The sequence below is a fragment of the Lithobates pipiens genome, unplaced genomic scaffold, assembly GCF_037356315.1.
Source record: "Lithobates pipiens isolate NorthernLeopardFrog02 unplaced genomic scaffold, aLitPip1_a1.2 Scaffold_1, whole genome shotgun sequence".
In the NCBI taxonomy this organism is placed as follows: Eukaryota; Metazoa; Chordata; class Amphibia; order Anura; family Ranidae; genus Lithobates; species Lithobates pipiens.
In genome coordinates, this window is record NW_027507685.1 from 176,306,953 (window position 1) to 176,332,772 (window position 25,820).

Sequence of the window (25,820 nt, forward strand, 5' to 3'; positions counted from 1 at the left end):
GAAGTAGGGCCAAGGCTCTTTTGGCCCTACTTTTCCTGTGAGTCACAGGAATGCAATTGGTTCTGCATGCCTGTGACACTGATTCAGCTCAAAGCAGGCTGAAGTCTGCTCTTAGCTGACATCACTCAGCTGATTCTGACTCTGGATCAATCCCAACTTTAATGTTGGAATCCACCCAAATGCCTGAGGGTCAGCTGGCACAGCCTCTCAGCACGCTGCTCCCACCCTCTCCACAGTCTGGCACACCGGTGAGGGCTGGAGGGGCAAATCAGAAAGCCAGAGACCAAAAGTCATCAGTTCTCTGCTCACTGAAGACCAAGAACTGAGTGATCAGTGGTCTTTGATCACTCAGTTCTCAGGCTTAGAGGTGGCCGGGGACAGATGCAGCATCTGACTGATGTTAAATCCACTTCTGTGAGTATGTAGGTTTGATTTTTTTTATGTCCACACTTCTCTGTTAGTGAGATTTTCAGACTGATTATGAATGTTATTTAAGGGATTAATCAATAAAAAATGTTAAGCATGTTCACTAGCAGGAAGAGCCGCTGTAAATATTATAATTTTGTCACAAATATTTTCTTGTACTTTACTTCACTGTTGCATTCAGAAACCACCTATTAAAACATTTAAAAGTAGAGCTCTGTACATTGTGTAAAGCAAAATCTTATATGCATAAGATAGTCGTTTCAAAATGAGTATATACATTTATTATTATATCCAACAACTTCAAAATGTCCCTTAAAAGATGGATTGCTGTGTACTTCACAGGCCTAACAAAAGATATGTGATGCATAACACTGCAGTGTTATAGATGTTATACTAATTACTTCACATATTTATATGCCTTTGTTTTGTTTTTTACCTTAATGCGTTATCTGCATTAAGGTAAAAAAAAAACTTCCATGGTCATCTCCCCTCCATCCTCCCCCAAATATCTACCCGTGGCTAATCTCGATCCAGCGATGTGCCCAAGAGCAGTATTGCTGTTCTCTCTCCTCATAGAACATGGAGGCAGTAGGTCATTGGCTTCTGCTGCTGTCAATCAAATCCTGTGAGGAGGAAGCAGGGGGCAGGACCAAACCAAGCTGTTTGCATCTTTAGACACACAGAGCCCAGCTTGGATTTAGTCCGTACAAGTGACCTCAAGCGGCTTGCTATAGGGCACTTGCAAGAGAGGAGAAGTCGAGAGCGCCAGTGGGGGGGCCTCAGAAAAGGAGGTTCTAGGCTACTCTGTGCAAAACCATTGCACAGAGTAGGGAGGTATTATGTTTATTATTTTAATTACAAAAATAAAAACTGGGTCTTTATAATCACTTTAAGGGAATTTTATTTTGCATGTTTTTTTTTTTGTTTATGTATAGTGTTTTGTTTTTAGCCATAGTATGTTATTTGAGACAATAGGTGTGAAAAAGATACAAAAATAGCACCGTAAGAAATACATTTTTTATTGTATATACCATTTTTTTAACGTTTCTTAGCATATATAAAGCAAATACAACAAAAATATAAGATAACAGTAAAACAAAATTGTGGGTTTTTTTGTTTTGTTTTTTTACTTTTTTGGATGTACAGTACTTTGACAAAAGGCCAAAATAGCAACATTTGCGGTTAAATTTGCACATGCTTGTGGTTGTGCCCCTGAAATTTTCTAAAGTGACAACGTGCGATTTTGTTTTCCCTGATTGTCTATAAAAAAATCTCAAAGCCCAAAAGATAGTGTTGCTATATCTATTCTTATTTGATCACCACATCCCAGTAATAAATAATATTGTAACAATTGCTCCACTTGGGACTTTAACCACTTTCAGACCGGACCAATTTGCTGGCCAAAGACCAGACCACTTTTTGCGATTCGGCACTGCGTCGCTTTAACTGACAATTGCGCGGTCGTGCGACGTGGCTCCCAAACAAAATTGATGTCCTTTTTTTCCCACAAGTAGAACTTTCTTTTGGTGGTATTTGATCACCCCTGCGGTTTTAATTTTTTTGCGCTATAAACAAAAATAGAGCGACAATTTTGAAAAAAACGCATTATTTTTTACTTTTTGTTATAATAAATATCCCCCAAAAATATATAAAAAAAACATTTTTTTCCCTCAGTTTAGGCTGATACGTATTCTTCTACATATTTTTGGTAAAAAAATATCGCAATAAGCGATCATTGATTGGTTTGCGCAAAAGTTATAGCGTTTACAAAATAGGGATAGTTTTATAGCATTTTTATTAATATTTTTTTATTATTTTTTTTTTACTAGTAATGGCGGCGATCAGCGATTTTTATTGTGACTGCGACATTGTGGGGGACACATCGGACATTTTTGACACATTTTTGGGACCATTGTCATTTATACAGTAATCACTGCTATATAAATGCAGTGATTCCTGTGTAAATGACACTGGCAGTGAAGGGGTTAACCAGTGGGTGGCAGTGTAGGGGTTAAGTGTTCCTAGGGGTGTGTTACTAACTGTGGGGGGGTTGGGCTTTGATTTAGTGAACACTGATCTCTGCTCCAATCACATGGAGCAGAGATCAGTGTCACTAGTTGCTAGGCAGAATGGAGAAATGCTGTTTACAACGGCATTTCTTCATTTGGCCGCTCCGTGAGACGATCGCGGGTATGCCCGCGGCGATCGAGTCTGTGGGTCCCGCGACTGGACTCACGGGGGTCCCGACCAGCGCGGTCTCAAGCATAGCTTGCTAACGTAGATGTAGATGTGAACTACTATAGATCTGCATTCTACAGTACATTCAGTGGTGTACTAATCTACTTCAGGCGTTGTATTTGATATATAGTCTCATGTGTGTATAGTCTTGTGTGTATATATAGATATATATATATATATATATATATATATATATATATTTATATATATTCTGCAGCATCCAGTCAGTGAAGCTCTACATTCTACAGTACATTCCATGGTGTACTATTTCTAATCTACTTCAGGCAGTGTATTTGATATATATATATATATATATATATATATATATATATATATATTCTGCAGCATCCAGTGTAGCCGTAGTGCAGTTGCAACTACACTTCTGGTGGTGTACACATTACACAATACAGTGCAGCCGTAGTGCAGTTTCTACTACTTTTCTGGTGCTGTACACATTACACAATACAGTGCAGTTGAAACTACACTTCTGGTGGTGTACACATTACACAATACAGTGCAGCCGTGGTGCAGTTACAGCTTCACTTCTGGTGGTGTACACATTACACAATACAGTGCAGCCGTAGTGCAGTTGCAACTTCACTTCTGGTGGTGTACATATTACACAAAACAGTCTAGCCGTAGTGCAGTTGCAACTACACTTCTGGTGGTGTACACATTACACAATACAGTGCAGCCATAGTGCAGTTGCTACTACTTTTCTGGTGCTGTACACATTACATAATACAGTGCAACTGTAGTGCAGTTGCAACTTCACTTCTGGTGGTGTACACATTACACAATACAGTGCAGCCGCAGTGCAGTTGCTACTACTTTTCTGGTGATGTACACAGTACACAATACAGTGCAGTGTGATGTTGCAAAACAAAATATACATCATGCCTGGAAGGCCACCAATGGGAGGCATACGCTCACAGGCCTCTAAAAGAGGGCAAGCAGGCTCTGTCTCTACAGTCAATAGTGCTAGTCGTGGACAAGGTGCATCCTCTGCAGGTGGCCGTGGGGCACATTTGTCCTTTTTTTTCTGCTGCTGGCTGTGTTATTGAGCCAGAACCTGCCAAAGAGTTGGTGGAGTGGACAACAAAGCCATCCTCATCCTCCTCATCCTCTGTCACCCAGGCTCAGAGTAGTTTGCCTTCCAATGTGGCTGCCAAGGGGGCCTATTCCACCGGCTCCTTGTCCAAAGTCACTCCTTCCGTAGCCCCACCATCATGCACGGAGGGACCCCCGAACATGCTGCTGGAGTATCTGCAGCGATTAGAAGGCTCCGATGTTGGTTCCCAGGTTGAGGACAGGAGTAATGTGAGCCTAGAGACAGGGGGTGCCCAAGAAGGACAAGAAACTGGCAGTCGTGTTCCCCCAGCTGCAGCATACTGCCAAGTTTGCTCCAGTGATGAGGAGGGAGGGGATGATGAGGTCACTGACTCTACTTGGGTGCCTGTTAGAAGAGAGAAGGAGGAGGAGGCACAACTCCAATAAGGCAGGATGTCCTCTAGGAGGCAGCCTACGGGCAGCCACCCTACTGCATCACACCACTGACTCCCCGCTGATTTTGAAAAGTTCCTTGGTGTGGACCTTTTTTGACATGTATGCAGCAGATCGCGCCATTGCTGTTTGCAACCTATTTCTGAAGCGGATCAAGCATGGTCAGAACAGCAGCTGCTTGGGCACCACATGCTTGACCAGACATATGACGACCTCCCATGCAGTCCGTTAGCAACAGCACTTGAAAGACCCACATCAAAGAAAAAGGCGGACTTCTCCTTGCTCCTCATCTGGGATATCCAACCCCACTATACCTCCAGTCCTCTCAAAAACCTGCATTGAGAGGATCGAAGGTATAGCAATAGGTGTCCCAAGTACTTGCAGCCACTCTGCTATAAGTACACCTCCATCTGATTTTAGCAGACAAATTTTCCTACCCCAGTAGCTAAACCGTAAAAAGAAATTCTGCTGGCAGCTAGGAAGGATGCAGGGCAGGGTTCGATATTGTTGGAGCTTGTTCCGCCACCATGCCTCCACAATTCTAGAGGTGATTCTGCCACAGCTCTCTCCTCCACCCCTCCTCTTCTTCTTCCTCTATGGCCTCTTCTGCAGATTTCTCCTCTGAACCACAAATGACGTGTCAAATATGGCATGCCTGGGGGTCACCGGTACTTAAAGCGAAAGTTACAATTTTGGGCGGAACTCCGCTTTAAGATGTAACAAAGGATAAAATAACTAAAAACCGAACATTCAGTAAGTGTTTTCATCTCCTTTAAGAGACCTGTCAATGCACCCAAATCCAACCCTAATGTCTACTTTCTCTATCACAGCTTTTATAGTGAAGGGACTTGCTTATCCAAAGCCCCAATATTGGGGCATCTGACCTGTATTCAAAGGCTGAAAAGTGCATTATGGTTACTTTAGTGGATTTCTGCAGACACCACAAACCCATGGTAGCAGCAAACCTGGACCTCATCCCTAATGATAAATAATTAATGTACAGTATCAATTATTATTGCTTGAGTGTTGTTTATTAATCGCCTTGTTGTTAGGTCTTGGTGAATCTGCCTAGGAAGAGAATGGTATTTTCTAGCTTGAAAAAAAATATTGCCAAATATACTTTTACTCACCAAAGAATAACTTACTTTTGTTTTTGTGATTTATTTACATAAGATACTAAATCTTTTTTTTTTTTCCTTTCCAGGTGCCCAAACTTCAAGTATGTAATTTTTAAACATAATTATTGATATATAAAAAGTATATACACAATATTATTACATGTTCTGTGATTTTGACATTCTGTTACATGTTTTTCTTTTAAAGAAAAATATATATATTTTTTTTTTAAATAAAACCATTACATCTCATGGTCTACATAACATAGAAGTCAACTGTAAATGTAATTATAAAAAGTGTCTACTTCCCTATAGCAACCCTTCAATGTTTAATTATTTCTAGTGTAGAAGGTGGAGTAAAATGCAGTTGCTGTTGGAAAAAAAGAATTGTAATTTGTTCTAAATCTGCTGAGCCCTGGAGGAAGCTTGGCTCTGTAATTCCTGCAGATCTTACACTATTTAAAGATTAATCCTAAATGACAAAGTTGCTAAAGCACAGCAGGTAATAGTACTCTTTCAAGCAGCATGTTTTTCCTATGTTCAGTAATGCTTGTGCAAAATAAATTAACAATTGTGCCGTAGTTCTGTATTGACTGGTAGATCCAAGAGTAGTTTTGGGTTTTGCTACTGTAAGATACCCACACTTACTATTATCAAAATTTTTAACAGTTTACCAAATTTTTCTGAAAATTGGTCATAAAGCCAAATTTCATCCAAATCTTTTTTTTTTTTTTGGATCAAGCAGGTCATGGCTAAAATTACCATTAAAGGTGAAGTAGGGCCAAGGCTCTTTTGGCCCTACTTTTCCTGTGAGTCACAGGAATGCAATTGGTTCTGCATGCCTGTGACACTGATTCAGCTCAAAGCAGGCTGAAGTCTGCTCTTAGCTGACATCACTCAGCTGATTCTGACTCTGGATCAATCCCAACTTTAATGTTGGAATCCACCCAAATGCCTGAGGGTCAGCTGGCACAGCCTCTCAGCACGCTGCTCCCACCCTCTCCACAGTCTGGCACACCGGTGAGGGCTGGAGGGGCAAATCAGAAAGCCAGAGACCAAAAGTCATCAGTTCTCTGCTCACTGAAGACCAAGAACTGAGTGATCAGTGGTCTTTGATCACTCAGTTCTCAGGCTTAGAGGTGGCCGGGGACAGATGCAGCATCTGACTGATGTTAAATCCACTTCTGTGAGTATGTAGGTTTGATTTTTTTTATGTCCACACTTCTCTGTTAGTGAGATTTTCAGACTGATTATGAATGTTATTTAAGGGATTAATCAATAAAAAATGTTAAGCATGTTCACTAGCAGGAAGAGCCGCTGTAAATATTATAATTTTGTCACAAATATTTTCTTGTACTTTACTTCACTGTTGCATTCAGAAACCACCTATTAAAACATTTAAAAGTAGAGCTCTGTACATTGTGTAAAGCAAAATCTTATATGCATAAGATAGTCGTTTCAAAATGAGTATATACATTTATTATTATATCCAACAACTTCAAAATGTCCCTTAAAAGATGGATTGCTGTGTACTTCACAGGCCTAACAAAAGATATGTGATGCATAACACTGCAGTGTTATAGATGTTATACTAATTACTTCACATATTTATATGCCTTTGTTTTGTTTTTTACCTTAATGCGTTATCTGCATTAAGGTAAAAAAAAAACTTCCATGGTCATCTCCCCTCCATCCTCCCCCAAATATCTACCCGTGGCTAATCTCGATCCAGCGATGTGCCCAAGAGCAGTATTGCTGTTCTCTCTCCTCATAGAACATGGAGGCAGTAGGTCATTGGCTTCTGCTGCTGTCAATCAAATCCTGTGAGGAGGAAGCAGGGGGCAGGACCAAACCAAGCTGTTTGCATCTTTAGACACACAGAGCCCAGCTTGGATTTAGTCCGTACAAGTGACCTCAAGCGGCTTGCTATAGGGCACTTGCAAGAGAGGAGAAGTCGAGAGCGCCAGTGGGGGGGCCTCAGAAAAGGAGGTTCTAGGCTACTCTGTGCAAAACCATTGCACAGAGTAGGGAGGTATTATGTTTATTATTTTAATTACAAAAATAAAAACTGGGTCTTTATAATCACTTTAAGGGAATTTTATTTTGCATGTTTTTTTTTTTGTTTATGTATAGTGTTTTGTTTTTAGCCATAGTATGTTATTTGAGACAATAGGTGTGAAAAAGATACAAAAATAGCACCGTAAGAAATACATTTTTTATTGTATATACCATTTTTTTAACGTTTCTTAGCATATATAAAGCAAATACAACAAAAATATAAGATAACAGTAAAACAAAATTGTGGGTTTTTTTGTTTTGTTTTTTTACTTTTTTGGATGTACAGTACTTTGACAAAAGGCCAAAATAGCAACATTTGCGGTTAAATTTGCACATGCTTGTGGTTGTGCCCCTGAAATTTTCTAAAGTGACAACGTGCGATTTTGTTTTCCCTGATTGTCTATAAAAAAATCTCAAAGCCCAAAAGATAGTGTTGCTATATCTATTCTTATTTGATCACCACATCCCAGTAATAAATAATATTGTAACAATTGCTCCACTTGGGACTTTAACCACTTTCAGACCGGACCAATTTGCTGGCCAAAGACCAGACCACTTTTTGCGATTCGGCACTGCGTCGCTTTAACTGACAATTGCGCGGTCGTGCGACGTGGCTCCCAAACAAAATTGATGTCCTTTTTTTCCCACAAGTAGAACTTTCTTTTGGTGGTATTTGATCACCCCTGCGGTTTTAATTTTTTTGCGCTATAAACAAAAATAGAGCGACAATTTTGAAAAAAACGCATTATTTTTTACTTTTTGTTATAATAAATATCCCCCAAAAATATATAAAAAAAACATTTTTTTCCCTCAGTTTAGGCTGATACGTATTCTTCTACATATTTTTGGTAAAAAAATATCGCAATAAGCGATCATTGATTGGTTTGCGCAAAAGTTATAGCGTTTACAAAATAGGGATAGTTTTATAGCATTTTTATTAATATTTTTTTATTATTTTTTTTTTACTAGTAATGGCGGCGATCAGCGATTTTTATTGTGACTGCGACATTGTGGGGGACACATCGGACATTTTTGACACATTTTTGGGACCATTGTCATTTATACAGTAATCACTGCTATATAAATGCAGTGATTCCTGTGTAAATGACACTGGCAGTGAAGGGGTTAACCAGTGGGTGGCAGTGTAGGGGTTAAGTGTTCCTAGGGGTGTGTTACTAACTGTGGGGGGGTTGGGCTTTGATTTAGTGAACACTGATCTCTGCTCCAATCACATGGAGCAGAGATCAGTGTCACTAGTTGCTAGGCAGAATGGAGAAATGCTGTTTACAACGGCATTTCTTCATTTGGCCGCTCCGTGAGACGATCGCGGGTATGCCCGCGGCGATCGAGTCTGTGGGTCCCGCGACTGGACTCACGGGGGTCCCGACCAGCGCGGTCTCAAGCATAGCTTGCTAACGTAGATGTAGATGTGAACTACTATAGATCTGCATTCTACAGTACATTCAGTGGTGTACTAATCTACTTCAGGCGTTGTATTTGATATATAGTCTCATGTGTGTATAGTCTTGTGTGTATATATAGATATATATATATATATATATATATATATATATATTTATATATATTCTGCAGCATCCAGTCAGTGAAGCTCTACATTCTACAGTACATTCCGTGGTGTACTATTTCTAATCTACTTCAGGCAGTGTATTTGATATATATATATATATATATATATATATATATATATATATATATATATATATATATATTCTGCAGCATCCAGTGTAGCCGTAGTGCAGTTGCAACTACACTTCTGGTGGTGTACACATTACACAATACAGTGCAGCCGTAGTGCAGTTTCTACTACTTTTCTGGTGCTGTACACATTACACAATACAGTGCAGTTGAAACTACACTTCTGGTGGTGTACACATTACACAATACAGTGCAGCCGTGGTGCAGTTACAGCTTCACTTCTGGTGGTGTACACATTACACAATACAGTGCAGCCGTAGTGCAGTTGCAACTTCACTTCTGGTGGTGTACATATTACACAAAACAGTCTAGCCGTAGTGCAGTTGCAACTACACTTCTGGTGGTGTACACATTACACAATACAGTGCAGCCATAGTGCAGTTGCTACTACTTTTCTGGTGCTGTACACATTACATAATACAGTGCAACTGTAGTGCAGTTGCAACTTCACTTCTGGTGGTGTACACATTACACAATACAGTGCAGCCGCAGTGCAGTTGCTACTACTTTTCTGGTGATGTACACAGTACACAATACAGTGCAGTGTGATGTTGCAAAACAAAATATACATCATGCCTGGAAGGCCACCAATGGGAGGCATACGCTCACAGGCCTCTAAAAGAGGGCAAGCAGGCTCTGTCTCTACAGTCAATAGTGCTAGTCGTGGACAAGGTGCATCCTCTGCAGGTGGCCGTGGGGCACATTTGTCCTTTTTTTTCTGCTGCTGGCTGTGTTATTGAGCCAGAACCTGCCAAAGAGTTGGTGGAGTGGACAACAAAGCCATCCTCATCCTCCTCATCCTCTGTCACCCAGGCTCAGAGTAGTTTGCCTTCCAATGTGGCTGCCAAGGGGGCCTATTCCACCGGCTCCTTGTCCAAAGTCACTCCTTCCGTAGCCCCACCATCATGCACGGAGGGACCCCCGAACATGCTGCTGGAGTATCTGCAGCGATTAGAAGGCTCCGATGTTGGTTCCCAGGTTGAGGACAGGAGTAATGTGAGCCTAGAGACAGGGGGTGCCCAAGAAGGACAAGAAACTGGCAGTCGTGTTCCCCCAGCTGCAGCATACTGCCAAGTTTGCTCCAGTGATGAGGAGGGAGGGGATGATGAGGTCACTGACTCTACTTGGGTGCCTGTTAGAAGAGAGAAGGAGGAGGAGGCACAACTCCAATAAGGCAGGATGTCCTCTAGGAGGCAGCCTACGGGCAGCCACCCTACTGCATCACACCACTGACTCCCCGCTGATTTTGAAAAGTTCCTTGGTGTGGACCTTTTTTGACATGTATGCAGCAGATCGCGCCATTGCTGTTTGCAACCTATTTCTGAAGCGGATCAAGCATGGTCAGAACAGCAGCTGCTTGGGCACCACATGCTTGACCAGACATATGACGACCTCCCATGCAGTCCGTTAGCAACAGCACTTGAAAGACCCACATCAAAGAAAAAGGCGGACTTCTCCTTGCTCCTCATCTGGGATATCCAACCCCACTATACCTCCAGTCCTCTCAAAAACCTGCATTGAGAGGATCGAAGGTATAGCAATAGGTGTCCCAAGTACTTGCAGCCACTCTGCTATAAGTACACCTCCATCTGATTTTAGCAGACAAATTTTCCTACCCCAGTAGCTAAACCGTAAAAAGAAATTCTGCTGGCAGCTAGGAAGGATGCAGGGCAGGGTTCGATATTGTTGGAGCTTGTTCCGCCACCATGCCTCCACAATTCTAGAGGTGATTCTGCCACAGCTCTCTCCTCCACCCCTCCTCTTCTTCTTCCTCTATGGCCTCTTCTGCAGATTTCTCCTCTGAACCACAAATGACGTGTCAAATATGGCATGCCTGGGGGTCACCGGTACTTAAAGCGAAAGTTACAATTTTGGGCGGAACTCCGCTTTAAGATGTAACAAAGGATAAAATAACTAAAAACCGAACATTCAGTAAGTGTTTTCATCTCCTTTAAGAGACCTGTCAATGCACCCAAATCCAACCCTAATGTCTACTTTCTCTATCACAGCTTTTATAGTGAAGGGACTTGCTTATCCAAAGCCCCAATATTGGGGCATCTGACCTGTATTCAAAGGCTGAAAAGTGCATTATGGTTACTTTAGTGGATTTCTGCAGACACCACAAACCCATGGTAGCAGCAAACCTGGACCTCATCCCTAATGATAAATAATTAATGTACAGTATCAATTATTATTGCTTGAGTGTTGTTTATTAATCGCCTTGTTGTTAGGTCTTGGTGAATCTGCCTAGGAAGAGAATGGTATTTTCTAGCTTGAAAAAAAATATTGCCAAATATACTTTTACTCACCAAAGAATAACTTACTTTTGTTTTTGTGATTTATTTACATAAGATACTAAATCTTTTTTTTTTTCCTTTCCAGGTGCCCAAACTCCAGGTATGTAATTTTTAAACATAATTATTGATATATAAAAAGTATATACACAATATTATTACATGTTCTGTGATTTTGACATTCTGTTACATGTTTTTCTTTTAAAGAAAAATATATATATATTTTTTTTAAATAAAACCATTACATCTCATGGTCTACATAACATAGAAGTCAACTGTAAATGTAATTATAAAAAGTGTCTACTTCCCTATAGCAACCCTTCAATGTTTAATTATTTCTAGTGTAGAAGGTGGAGTAAAATGCAGTTGCTGTTGGAAAAAAAGAATTGTAATTTGTTCTAAATCTGCTGAGCCCTGGAGGAAGCTTGGCTCTGTAATTCCTGCAGATCTTACACTATTTAAAGATTAATCCTAAATGACAAAGTTGCTAAAGCACAGCAGGTAATAGTACTCTTTCAAGCAGCATGTTTTTCCTATGTTCAGTAATGCTTGTGCAAAATAAATTAACAATTGTGCCGTAGTTCTGTATTGACTGGTAGATCCAAGAGTAGTTTTGGGTTTTGCTACTGTAAGATACCCACACTTACTATTATCAAAATTTTTAACAGTTTACCAAATTTTTCTGAAAATTGGTCATAAAGCCAAATTTCGTCCAAATCTTTTTTTTTTTTTGGATCAAGCAGGTCATGGCTAAAATTACCATTAAAGGTGAAGTAGGGCCAAGGCTCTTTTGGCCGTACTTTTCCTGTGAGTCACAGGAATGCAATTGGTTCTGCATGCCTGTGACACTGATTCAGCTCAAAGCAGGCTAAAGTCTGCTCTTAGCTGACGTCACTCAGCTGATTCTGACTCTGGATCAATCCCAACTTTAATGTTGGAATCCACCCAAATGCCTGAGGGTCAGCTGGCTCAGCCTCTCAGCACGCTGCTCCCACCCTCTCCACAGTCTGGCACACCGGTGAGGGCTGGAGGGGCAAATCAGAAAGCCAGAGACCAAAAGTCATCAGTTCTCTGCTCACTGAAGACCAAGAACTGAGTGATCAGTGGTCTTTGATCACTCAGTTCTCAGGCTTGGAGGTGGCCGGGGACAGATGCAGCATCTGACTGATGTCAAATCCACTTCTGTGAGTATGTAGGTTTGATTTTTTTTATGTCCACACTTCTCTGTTAGTGAGATTTTCAGACTGATTATGAATGTTATTTAAGGGATTAATCAATAAAAAATGTTAAGCATGTTCACTAGCAGGAAGAGCCGCTGTAAATATTATAATTTTGTCACAAATATTTTCTTGTACTTTACTTCACTGTTGCATTCAGAAACCACCTATTAAAACATTTAAAAGTAGAGCTCTGTACATTGTGAAAAGCAAAATCTTATATGCATAAGATAGTCGTTTCAAAATGAGTATATACATTTATTATTATATCCAACAACTTCAAAATGTCCCTTAAAAGATGGATTGCTGTGTACTTCACAGGCCTAACAAAAGATATGTGATGCATAACACTGCAGTGTTATAGATGTTATACTAATTACTTCACATATTTATATGCCTTTGTTTTGTTTTTTACCTTAATGCGTTATCTGCATTAAGGTAAAAAAAAAACTTCCATGGTCATCTCCCCTCCATCCTCCCCCAAATATCTACCCGTGGCTAATCTCGATCCAGCGATGTGCCCGAGAGCAGTATTGCTGTTCTATCTCCTCATAGAACATGGAGGCAGTAGGTCATTGGCTTCTGCTGCTGTCAATCAAATCCTGTGAGGAGGAAGCAGGGGGCAGGACCAAACCAAGCTGTTTGCATCTTTAGACACACAGAGCCCAGCTTGGATTTAGTCCGTACAAGTGACCTCAAGCGGCTTGCTATAGGGCACTTGCAAGAGAGGAGAAGTCGAGAGCGCCAGTGGGGGGGGCCTCAGAAAAGGAGGTTCTAGGCTACTCTGTGCAAAACCATTGCACAGAGTAGGGAGGTATTATGTTTATTATTTTAATTACAAAAATAAAAACTGGGTCTTTATAATCACTTTAAGGAAATTTTATTTTGCATGTTTTTTTTTTTGTTTATGTATAGTGTTTTGTTTTTAGCCATAGTATGTTATTTGAGACAATAGGTGTGAAAAAGATACAAAAATAGCACCGTGAGAAATTAAATTTTTATTGTATATACCATTTTTTTTTTTTTCACCATCATTTTTTTAACGTTTCTTAGCATATATAAAGCAAATACAACAAAAATATAAGATAACAGTAAAACAAAATTGTGGGTTTTTTTGTTTTGTTTTTTTACTTTTTTGGATGTACAGTACTTTGACAAAAGGCCAAAATAGCAACATTTGCGGTTAAATTTGCACATGCTTGTGGTTGTGCCCCTGAAATTTTCTAAAGTGACAACGTGCGATTTTGTTTTCCCTGATTGTCTATAAAAAAATCTCAAAGCCCAAAAGATAGTGTTGCTATATCTATTCTTATTTGATCACCACATCCCAGTAATAAATAATATTGTAACAATTGCTCCACTTGGGACTTTAACCACTTTCAGACCGGACCAATTTGCTGGCCAAAGACCAGACCACTTTTTGCGATTCGGCACTGCGTCGCTTTAACTGACAATTGCGCGGTCGTGCGACGTGGCTCCCAAACAAAATTGACGTCCTTTTTTTCCCACAAATAGAGCTTTCTTTTGGTGGTATTTGATCACCCCTGCATTTTTTATTTTTTTGCGCTATAAACAAAAATAGAGCGACAATTTTGAAAAAAACGCATTATTTTTTACTTTTTGTTATAATAAATATCCCCCAAAAATATATAAAAAAACATTTTTTTCCCTCAGTTTAGGCTGATACGTATTCTTCTACATATTTTTGGTAAAAAAAATCGCAATAAGCGATCATTGATTGGTTTGCGCAAAAGTTATAGCGTTTACAAAATAGGGATAGTTTTATAGCATTTTTATTAATAATTTTTTATTATTTTTTTTTTTACTAGTAATGGCGGCGATCAGCGATTTTTATTGTGACTGCGACATTGTGGGGGACACATCGGACATTTTTGACACATTTTTGGGACCATTGTCATTTATACAGTAATCACTGCTATATAAATGCAGTGATTCCTGTGTAAATGACACTGGCAGTGAAGGGGTTAACCAGTGGGTGGCAGTGTAGGGGTTAAGTGTTCCTAGGGGTGTGTTACTAACTGTGGGGGGGTTGGGCTTTCATTTAGTGAACACTGATCTCTGCTCCAATCACATGGAGCAGAGATCAGTGTCACTAGTTGCTAGGCAGAATGGAGAAATGCTGTTTACAATGGCATTTCTTCATTTGGCCGCTCCGTGAGACGATCGCGGGTATGCCCGCGGCGATCGAGTCTGTGGGTCCCGCGACCGGACTCACGGGGGTCCCGACCAGCGCGGGAGCGCGTCGCCGGCGGCGTGCTCCCGATGGCAGGGCGGCAAATTTAAAGGGACATACATGTATGCCCATTTGCCTGCCCGTGCCATTCTGTCGACGTACATCGGCGTGCGCTGGTCGGCAAGGTGTTATACTATTAACCATAAAAATTACATTGTTAAAACAAGATTTTTATTTACCTACATTATGACAAAATTGTTCAAAAGTTGCCATAGGGCCTCTTGCAGAACGACACCTAAAAATGACATGCTTTAAGGGAATCAGGCTTTTTTTATTTTCTAAATTAAATGCCGTCCATTGTGTATAGATTAGCAAACAAATCCCACAAAAAGGGATTTGCTGGTTGCTGGTATTTTAGCCACATATGTGCATAAATGCACATACTGTATATCAGGGAAGTTGCTAGGTCTACAAAAGATCTGGGGCTAGAGCCCATAGCAGCGAAGTAAAGAAGGATCATACACTTGGACCGGCATACACATGTATATAATATACGTGTATGTATATATATATATATATATATATATATATATATATATATATATATATATATATATATATATACAGTGGTGTGAAAAAGTGTTTGCCCCCTTCCTCATTTCCTGTTCCTTTGCATGTTTGTCACACTTAAGTGTTTCGGAACATCAAACCAATTTAAACAATAGTCAAGGACAACACAAGTAAACACAAAATGCAATTTGTAAATGAAGCTGTTTATTATTAAAGGTGAAAAAAAATCCAAACCATCATGGCCCTGTGTGAAAAAGTGATTGCCCCCTAAACCTAATAACTGGTTGGGCCACCCTTACCAGCAACAACTGCAACCAAGCGTTTGCGATAACGTGCAATGAGGCTTTTACAGCGTCCTGGAGGAATTTTGGCAGACTCATCTTTGCAGAATTGTCCTAATTCAGTTACATTAGAGGGTTTTCGAGCATGAACGGCCTTTTTAAGGTCATACCACAACATCTCAATAGGATTCAGGTCAGGACTTTGGCTAGGCCACTCCAAAGTCTTCATTTTGTTTTTCTTCAGCCATTCGGTGGTGGACTTGCTGGTGTGTTTAGGATCATTGTCCTGCTGCAGAACCCAAGTTCGTTTCAGCTTGAGTACACGAACAGATGGTCGGACATTCTCCTTCAGGATCTCTTGGTAGACAGCAGAATTCATAGTTCCTTTTATCACGGCAAGTCTTCCAGGTCCTGAAGCAGCAAAACAGCCCCAGACCATCACACTACCACCACCATATTTTACTGTTGGTATAATGTTCTTTTTATGAAATGCAGTGTTCCTTCTACGCCAGATATACTTGGACACACACCTTCCAAAGAGTTCCACTTTTGTCTCATCGGTCCACAGAATGTTGTTCCAAAAGTCTTGGGGATCATCAAGATGTGTTGTGGAGAAATTGAGACGAGCTTTGATGTTCTTTTTGCTCAGCAGTGGTTTTCTCCTTGGAACTCTGCCATGCAGGCCATTTTTGCCCAGTCTTTTCCTGATGGTGGAGGCATGAACGCTGACCTTAACTGAGGCAAGTGAGGCCTGCAGTTCCTTGGACGTTGTTGTGGTGTCTTTTGTGACCTCTTGGATGAGTCGTCGCTGCGCTCTTGGGGTAATTTTGGGCGGCCGGCCACTCCTGGGAAGGTTCACCACTGTTCCATGTCTTCGCCATTTGTGGATAATGGCTCTCACTGTGGTTCGCTGGATTCCCAAAGCTTTGGAAATGGCTTTATAACCCTTTCCAGACTGATAGATCTCAATTACTTTCTTTCTCAATTGTTCCTGAATTTCTTTGGGTCTCGGCATGATGTGTAGCTTTTAAGGATCTTCTGGTGGACCTTACTGTGTCAAGCAGCTCCTATTTAAGTGATGCCTTGATTGTGAACAGGTGTGGCAATAATCAGGCCTGGGTGTGGCTAGAGAAATTGAACTCAGGTGTGGACAACCACAGTTATAGTATGTTTTAACAAGGGGGGCAATCACTTTTTCACACAGGGCCATGATGGTTTGGATTTTTTTTCACCTTTAATAATAAACACCTTCATTTACAAATTGCATTTTGTGTTTACTTGTGTTGTCCTTGACTATTGTTTAAATTGGTTTGATGTTCCGAAACACTTAAGTGTGACAAACATGCAAAGGAACAGGAAATGAGGAAGGGGGCAAACACTTTTTCACACCACTGTATATATATATAAGATATCGCTACATACCCTTACATCAGGGTCCCTAGAGCCCACCTCATTACATCAGGGTCCCCAGAACCCCCCCCCCCCTTACATCAGGATCCCCAGAGAACCTCCCTACTTACATCAGGGTCCCCAGAATCCCCCCCCCCCTTACATCAGGATCCCCAGAGAACCTCCCTACTTACATCAGGGTCCCCAGAAACCCCCCCCCCCCTTACATCAGGATCCCCAGAGAACCTCCCTACTTACATCAGGGTCCCCAGAACCCCCCCCCCCTTACATCAGGATCCCCAGAGAACCTGCCTACTTACATCAGGGTCCCCAGAGCCTCCCTTATTACACCAGGGTCCCCAGAAAGCCTCCCGCTTACTTCAGAGTCCCCAGAGAGCCCAAGGCCTCAAGAGTGCACTACATAAAGAATGCATGGCTCAACTGTGCCCATCTATGCAGCCTCATCAGTGCTCCGCACTGCACCCTCCTCTGTCCCCTGTACCCCCCACTGTAGTGTCCTCTGTCCCTTGCAATCCCCCCCCCCCACTGTAGTATCCTCTGTCCCCTACACTCCCCACTGCAGTGTCCTCTGTTCCCTGCACCCCCCACTGTAGTGTTCTATGTCCCCTCCCCCTCCCACCATAGTATCCTCTGTTCTCTGCACCCCCCACTGTAGTGTTCTATGTCCCCTCCCCCCTCCTTCTCCCACTATAGTATCCTCTGTTCCCTGCACCCCCCACTGTAGTATTCTATGTCCCCTCCCCCCTCCTTCTCCCACTATAGTGTCCTCTGTTCCCTGCACACCCCACTGTAGTGTCCTATGTCTCCCCCCCACTGTAGTGTCTATGTCTCCTCCCCCCCCACTGTAGTGTCCTCTGTCCCCTGCACCCCCCACTGTAGTGTCCTCTGTCCCCTGCACCCCCCCCCCCACTGTAGTGTCATATATCCCCTCATCTCCCCCACTGTAGTGTCTTCTGTCCCCTGCACCCCACCCCACAAACACACACTGTGTAGGTAGAACTATTCTACCTTACACTGGTGTACAGCAAGCAGAGCAGCAGCAGAGATTGTGTCAAAGAGCTGGATGGGGCAGGAACTACTAAAGTAAGCTTTTCACAATAACAGGCTGGTGATTGGTTGTAGCAACCAATCACCTGCTGTTTAAAGTAAAAAGTTAACTCCAGCAGTTCCTGCCCATCCAGCCCTGTGGTACTGGCCGCTCACCAAGGAGGAGGACACAGGTGAAAATGTCCATGGGATGGGTGGCCACATTCAGCGGTGGTGGGCCAGGTGCGGGCCACGGGCTGCGGGCTGTCGACCCCTGGCCTAGGGACTCTGGATTATGGGCCCCAGATTCAGGCTGTAGCTCCAGTAGCGACACCACTGCTGTATATGCGTGTAAGCACACATATGTATGCGTACGTGTGAAAAGGCAGAAAGATGTGTTGTGATCTGATTTGCACAGTGAGTCCATGTCAGACAGGACGTCCCCCCCCCCGCCAGAACACACCGGATCAGCCATTGGCTGAGAATGCTAATTGGATGCTGATCGGACATTCAGCCGACTTCTGTTGAACCAGCTGCCATACGCAATAGGAATTTTCGGATCATTTGTTATGATTGAAATTCGTTACTTTAAATAAATTAGTAAAAATCCAAAATTCGAAAAATCCAAAAGCTCAAACATTGGAAAATTTGAAAATCCAAACATAAGAACCAAAATTCAAAAATAAGAACCAAAATCAGAAAATTAGAAAATCCAAAAACTTGAAAATCCAAAAGTTCGAAAATCCAAAATAACTAACTATCTTATAAAAACTAACTATTAAATTATAGTTATTGGAATTTCCTTTCAAATTTGGCTGTTAGTGATTGTAACAAATACAAATTTATCCGAAGTTATGAATGATCTGAAATAACAAATATAATGAAGTAACAAATTCATAATAATAAATAATTTTAATAATAATAATTGTAATACAAATAATAAATAATAAAAAATAAATATAACTAATAATAAAAATGTATTATTATTATTTATTATTATTATTATTATTATTAACCACTTGACCACTGGGCACTTAAACACCCTTAATAACCAGACCAATTTTCAGCTTTCGGTGCTCTCGCATTTTGAATGACAATTACTCAGTCATGCAACACTGGACCTATATGAAATTTTTGTCCTTTTTTTCACACAAATAGAGCTTTCTTTTGGTGGTATTTAATCACCGCTGGGTTTTTTTTTTTTTGTGCTATAAAAGAAAAAATACCGAAAATTCTGTAAAAAAACGAATTTTTCTTTGTTTCTGTTAGAAAATTTAGCAGATTAGAAATTTTTTCTTCATAAATTTTGGCCAAAATTTATACTACTACATATCTTTGGTAAAAATAAGTACAAATTGGTGGATATTATTTGGTCTTTGTGAAAGTTATAGAGTCCACAAGCTATGGTGCCAATATCTGAAAATTGATCACACCTGAAGGACTGACGGCCTATTTCAATTCTTGAGACCCTAACATGCCAGAAAAGTACAAATACCCCCCAAATGACCCCTTTTTGGAAAGAAGACATTCCAAGGTATTTAGTAAGAGGCATGATGAGTTTTTTGAAGTTGTCATTTTTTCCCACAATTCTTTGCAAAATCAAGATTCTTTTTACTTTTTTTTTTTTTTTCACAAAATTGTCATATTATCAGGTTATTTCTCACACACAGCATATGCATACCACAAATTACACCCCAAAACACATTCTGCTATTACTCCCGAGTATGGTGATACCACATGTGTGAGACTTTTACACAGCGTGGCCACATACAGAGGCCCAACATGCAGGGAGCGCCATCAGGCGTTCTGGAGCACCCAGGACAATTCTGACATTTCTCTCCTACATGTAAAAATCATCATTTATTTGCTAGAAAATTACATAGAACTCCAAAACATTATATATGTTTTTTTAGCAAACACCCTGGAGAATACAATGGTGGTCTTTGCAACTTTTTATCTCGCACGGTATTTGCGCAGTAATTTTTCGAATGCTTTTTTTTGGAAAAAAAACTGTTTTGTGCTTAAAAAAAAAAAAAACACAGTAAAGTTAGCCCAATTTTTGCATAATGTGAAAGATGAAGTTACGCTGAGTAAATAGATACCTAATATGTCACTCTTCAAAATTGCACACGCTCGTGGAATGGCGGCAAACGTCGCTACTTAAAAATCCCCATAGGCGACGATTTACATTTTTTTTACTGGTTATATGTTTTGAGTTACAGAGGAGGTCTAGGGCTAGAATTATTTCTCTCGCTCTAACGTTCGCAGCGATACCTCACATGTGTGGTTTGAACACCGTTTTCATATGTGGGCGGGACTTACGCATGCGTTCGCTTCTGCATGCGAGCACATGGGGACAGGGGCGCTTTAAAAAAAAACATTTTTTTTTTATTGTTCATTTTACTTTATTTATTTTAGTTTGACATTTTTTTCCCCAAAAATAATTTTTTTGATCACTTTTATTCCTATTACAAGGAATGTAAACATCCCTTGTAATAGGAATATGGCATGACAGGTCCTCTTTACAGTGAGATGTGGGGTCAATAAGACCCACATCTCACCTCTAAGCTGGGAAGCCTGAAAAAAAAAAAAGATTCTGGCTTTGATCGTATTAGCGATTCGGTAGAAGCACCGGAGGGCGGAGGGCGGCGGGAGATGTCTATGGCTGGGTATTGCAGGGTATCACCGACTATGGCTGGGTATCTCAGAGCATGGTGTTGCAGAGTACTGCGTTGCAGAGCATTGCAGGGTATTAGCGGGTGTTGCAGAGCATTGCAGAGTGTTGCAGGGTATTGGCGGGTGTTGCAGAGCATTGCAGAGTGTTGCAGGGTATCGGCGGGGGTTGCAGAGCATTGCAGAGTGTTGCAGGGTATCGGCGGGGGTTGCAGAGCATTGCAGAGTGTTGCAGGGTATCGGCGGGGGTTGCAGAGCATTGCAGAGTGTTGCAGGGTATTGGCGGGTGTTGCAGAGTGTTGCAGGGTATTGCAGAGCGTTGCGGAGTGTTGCAGGGCATTGCGGAGTGTTGCAGGGCATTGCGGAGTGTTGCAGGGCATTGTGGAGTGTTGCAGGGCATTGCAGAGTGTTGCAGGGCATTGCGGAGTGTTGCAGGGCATTGCGGAGTGTTGCAGGGCATTGCGGAGTGTTGCAGGGCAATGCAGAGTATTTGCAGGGAATTGCAGAGTATTTGCAGGGAATTGCAGAGTAATGCAGAGTATTTGCAGGGAATTGCAGAGTAATGCAGAGTATTTGCAGGGAATTGCAGAGTATTTGCAGGGAATTGCAGGGAATTGCAGAGTAATGCAGAGTATTTGCAGGGAATTGCAGAGTAATGCAGAGTATTTGCAGGGAATTGCAGAGTAATGCAGAGTATTTGCAGGGAATTGCAGAGTAATGCAGAGTATTTGCAGGGAATTGCAGAGTAATGCAGAGTATTTGCAGGGAATTGCAGAGTAATGCAGAGTATTTGCAGGGATTTGAGGGGTTAATTTTCGGTGAGCAGCGATGTGGGCACTGCAGATGCAGCCCACATCGCTGCTGACACCGATCTCTTCCCCCTCCGCTGTACCGATCGGTACAGAGAGGGGGAGGGAGGAACCGGCGTCATAACATGACGCCGGCTTGTTTACAAGTGATCACTCCGTCATTTGACGGAGCGATCACGTGGTAAACGGCCGCGATGAGCGGCCGTTTACTGTGATTCGTGATGCGCCGGGTCCACTGGACCCAGCGGTCACGGATGCTCTCGTGTGCGCGCCCCAGGGGGCGCGCGAGAGCAGAATTCTAGGAGGCCGTTAATTAACGGCCTCTTAGAGTTAAACAACCGCCCTGATGCCGTTAATCGGCAATGGGCGGTTGTTAAGTGGTTAATTTGATGTGTTCCATTTGTTTAGATGTGTTTTTTTTTGTGGTTGAACTGGATGGACATGTGTCTTTTTTTAACCTGACTAACTATGTAACTATGTAACTATATATTCATTATTTTGGATAATTTGTAACTTCAAATAAGTTCGTATTTGTTACCTTCACTAACAGACAAATTTTAAAGGAAATTCCAATACCTATAATTTAATAATTAGTAATACCGTATTTATCGGCATATAACACGCACCCCAAGTTTAGGAGGGAATTTTAAGGAAAAAAACTTTTAGGAGGGAAGTTTAAGGGGAAAAAAAAAAACGTATATTTATATGCCCATCAGTGTCATCTGCAGCCTTGTCCTCCATTGCCGCCTTGTCCCCCATTGCAGCCTTATGCAGCCTTGTCCACCAGTGCAGTCTTGTCCCCCATTGTAGCCTTATGCAGTCTTGTCCCCCATTGCAGTCTTGTCCCCCATTGCAGCCGTGTCCCCCATTGCAGCCGTGTCTATTTTATTTTTTTAAAATGCCGCCGCTGAGATACAGAGACGGATATGTATCTCGGCAGCGTGCGGTAGTTCTCGGCGGGCCTCCAGCTGCCTTCGGCTCTTCTCGGCAGCTTTCGGCCGCCTTCGTCCATTCTCGGCAGCTTTCGGCCGCCTAGAAGATCCAAAGGCGGCTGAAAGCTTCCGAGAACGGCCGAAAGCTGCCGAGAAGAGCCGCAGGCGGCCGAAAGCTGTTGAGAACGGCCGAAGATGGCCGAAAGCGCCGATAATGGCCAAAGGCGGCCGAAAGTCACCTTGAAGAGCCGAAGGCGGCTGAAAGCCACCCAAAGGCTCAGAATTTCGGGGGATAACACGCACCCACGATTTTCCCCTGCTTTTAAGGGGAAAAAAGTGCGTGTTATACGCCGATAAATACGGTAGTTATTATAAGTTAGTTAGTTATTATTTTGGATTTTCAAATTTTTGAGTTTTTGAATCTTCGGATTTTCATTATTATTTTTGAATTTCAGATTTTCATTCTTTTGCGCTTTCAAATTTTTTTGTAATTTCTGAAATTTCTGAAAAAAAATTTCAACATGTTTCCGTTAATTAGAATATTTCCAAGTCAACAAATTTGTCGAATTTAGTAGAAAAATTAATTCGGAATGAAACAATGCTGATTCAGTGCCTGGATATTTGACACAGATCCAGAGGCATATCTAGAACCTTCAGTTCCCCATTGCAAGAAACCATGAAGTGCCCCCCTGACCCCCTGCTGAGGCCCTTCCCTCCAAGCCCAGTGGCACAACGCCAGAGCCAGGTCACAAGTGCGACTTTTGCGAACCTGATAGTTCCACCACTGGTGTCAGTAGTTTTTTTTTTAATTATTATTATGATTCAGCATTTTATTCTATTATTATTATTATTATTATTTTATTTTTTTACAATATAATTTTTTACACTTTTTTTAGGAGCCCTGTTGGGGGGCATTGATGAAATATCAGGGGTCTAAACAGACACCTCTGATGTTCCACATTTCAGACACAGAAAGGAGATTGAGGACACATCCCTCAATCTCTTTCTCTGCAGCCTCAGCTGCACAGAATGAATGGACAGAAATATCTCTGTTTAAGGCTTCCTATTCAGTCACAACTGAAGCATAGTAAACATAGTTTACTATGGCTCAGTTACAGTATGATTGAACGGAGTCAGTGATTGTAACCGATTACTGACTCTGTCTATTCAGACAAGGAAGGTTCCGGTAAATTACATGTTTACCAACCCCCTCTCTGCTCTCCATCCTGAAACATTCCCCACAGATTAGGGGAGGAACTTGGCAGAGCTACAGGGGATGAGGGGGGAGCTGCAGGGGATGGGGGGCTGGAAGAGAGAATAGGGGCCACAAGACAGCAGAAGAAAGAGGGATAGGAGGGGCAGTGGGGCTGCATATACTGTAGAGGAACTGATCCCCTCCATGTTCCTCCTTCAGCCACTGAATGCCTGTGGGAGAGAGAGGGGAAGAAGCGGGCATTCAGCTTCTGCAGGAGTAACATGGAGTGGATCAGTTCCTTTATATGCCACCCCACCCCCCTCCTATCCAGGTATACAGGGGAAATGCACAATTTCCCTGAAGGATGGGGCCGAGCTGCAATTGTGACCCCCATACTTATGCCCCCTCCATCCAGTGCTTAGTAAATAGACCAATAGGCAAGCTTATCTTTTTAAAAAAAACATGATTCCCGGTCTTATGGGTACATCATTACGACGCAAATACCCTTCTTTTTACATTTATTGGCCCACTGATGCTCAAAGTTTCTGCAAAGTTGAGGAAAGTGGAAAAATAACATTGGACCAGTAATGTTATCTTATTGGTATTGTTATCCTAAAATATATGTAAAGTTATTTATTTTAAATAACAAACATGTCATATTTACCTGTGTGTGGCCTGGCCTGAGCCGGGCTGTATGCATCTATTGTGACACACAATGCGGCTCAGCCCAGCCACCTGATCCCTCCTCACAGGATTTGATTGACAACAGCAGGAGCCAATGTCTCCCACTGCTGCCTTCATGTCCAATGAGAAGATAGAGAGAGCCCTGGATGGAGATCTGGCTCAGGTAAGTATTTGGGGGGTTGGGGGAGCGCTGACCATAGAAAGTGTTTTCCCTTAATGCAGAGAATGCATTAAAACCTTCAGGCTTTACAACCACATAAAAGTATTGATGTTGATATAAATAATCTGGTTCCGGGGCAGCAGAGGATTTCCATGATCTCCTTGGCTTGTAGTATTATCAGTGGCGGCCAGTCCATAAGAGCCAGTTCACACAGGGGCAACACGACTTCCAACACGACTTTTGGAGGTAACTTGTACACGACTTGTCAACACGACTTCGGGCGACTTACAACACCACTTTAGGTTGCCCCAGGCCAGGCGACTTTTGCCGTGGCCAATCAGAGAATGAGCTCTCAAGGGGGAACTTCACGCCAAAAAAAAAAAAAAAAAAACGGCGTGGGTTCCCCTTCTGGGAGCATACCAGGCCCTTAGTACGGCGTGAGGGTCCCCCCCAGATCCATACCAGACCCTTATCCGAGCACGAAGCCTGACCCTTCAGGAAGGGGGTGGGGACGAGCGAGCGACCCCCCCTCCTGGACCATACCAGGCCGCGTGCCCTCAACATGGGAGGGTTGGTGCTTTGGGGAAGGGTGGCCCCCCTCACCCCAAAGCACCTTGTCCCCATGTTGATGAGGACAAGGACCTCTTCCTGACAACCCTTGCCGTTGGTTGTCGGGGTCTGTGGGTGGGGGGCTTATCGGAATCCGGGAGCCCCCTTTAATAAGGGGGCCCCCAGATCCCAGCCCCCCACCCTATGTGAATAGGGTGGGGGGCCGGGATCTGGGGGCCCCCCAGTAAGGGGTACATCATACTCCTACCCATTCACCTGGTGAAAAAATGTCAACAAAAAACACAACACAACACAAGTTTTAAAAGTCCTTTATTAAGCTGCTCCGGGGGTCTTCTTCTGACGTCAGGGGGTCTTCTGACGACTTCTCCGCTCTGCTCTGTTCGACCTCTTCTCCCGGTGTCTGGCATCTTCTCCCGCTCTCCGGCGTCTTCTCCCGGGCTCAATAGACCTTCCGCAGCAACAATAGATCCCCAGAAACAAAAGATCCCCCACACAACAAAAGACTTTCCCCAAGCAACAATGGGACCCCCTACAACAAAATACCACCCCAGCAACTATAGACCCCTACAAGAAATAACAGATTTCTCAGTAGCCAGCATCACTAGACTCTCCAGCAACCAGCTACATTAGACCTCTCCCTCAACAGTAGATCCCACCCAGCAACAATTGACCCCCCCAGCAAGATAAGTGCCCCCCCCAAGCAATAGTAACTTAACCAGCAACAATAGACACCCACCCCCAAAACAGAT

The 25,820-nt window shown here is 42.3% G+C and overlaps 1 protein-coding gene across 1 annotated transcript in view; it reads left to right on the forward strand.

The window, feature by feature from the left end:
• LOC143987577 (uncharacterized) overlaps positions 1–25,820 on the forward strand; it is a 91,201-nt gene that overhangs the window by 29,468 nt on the left and 35,913 nt on the right. The gene's annotated exons all lie outside the window — the stretch shown is intronic.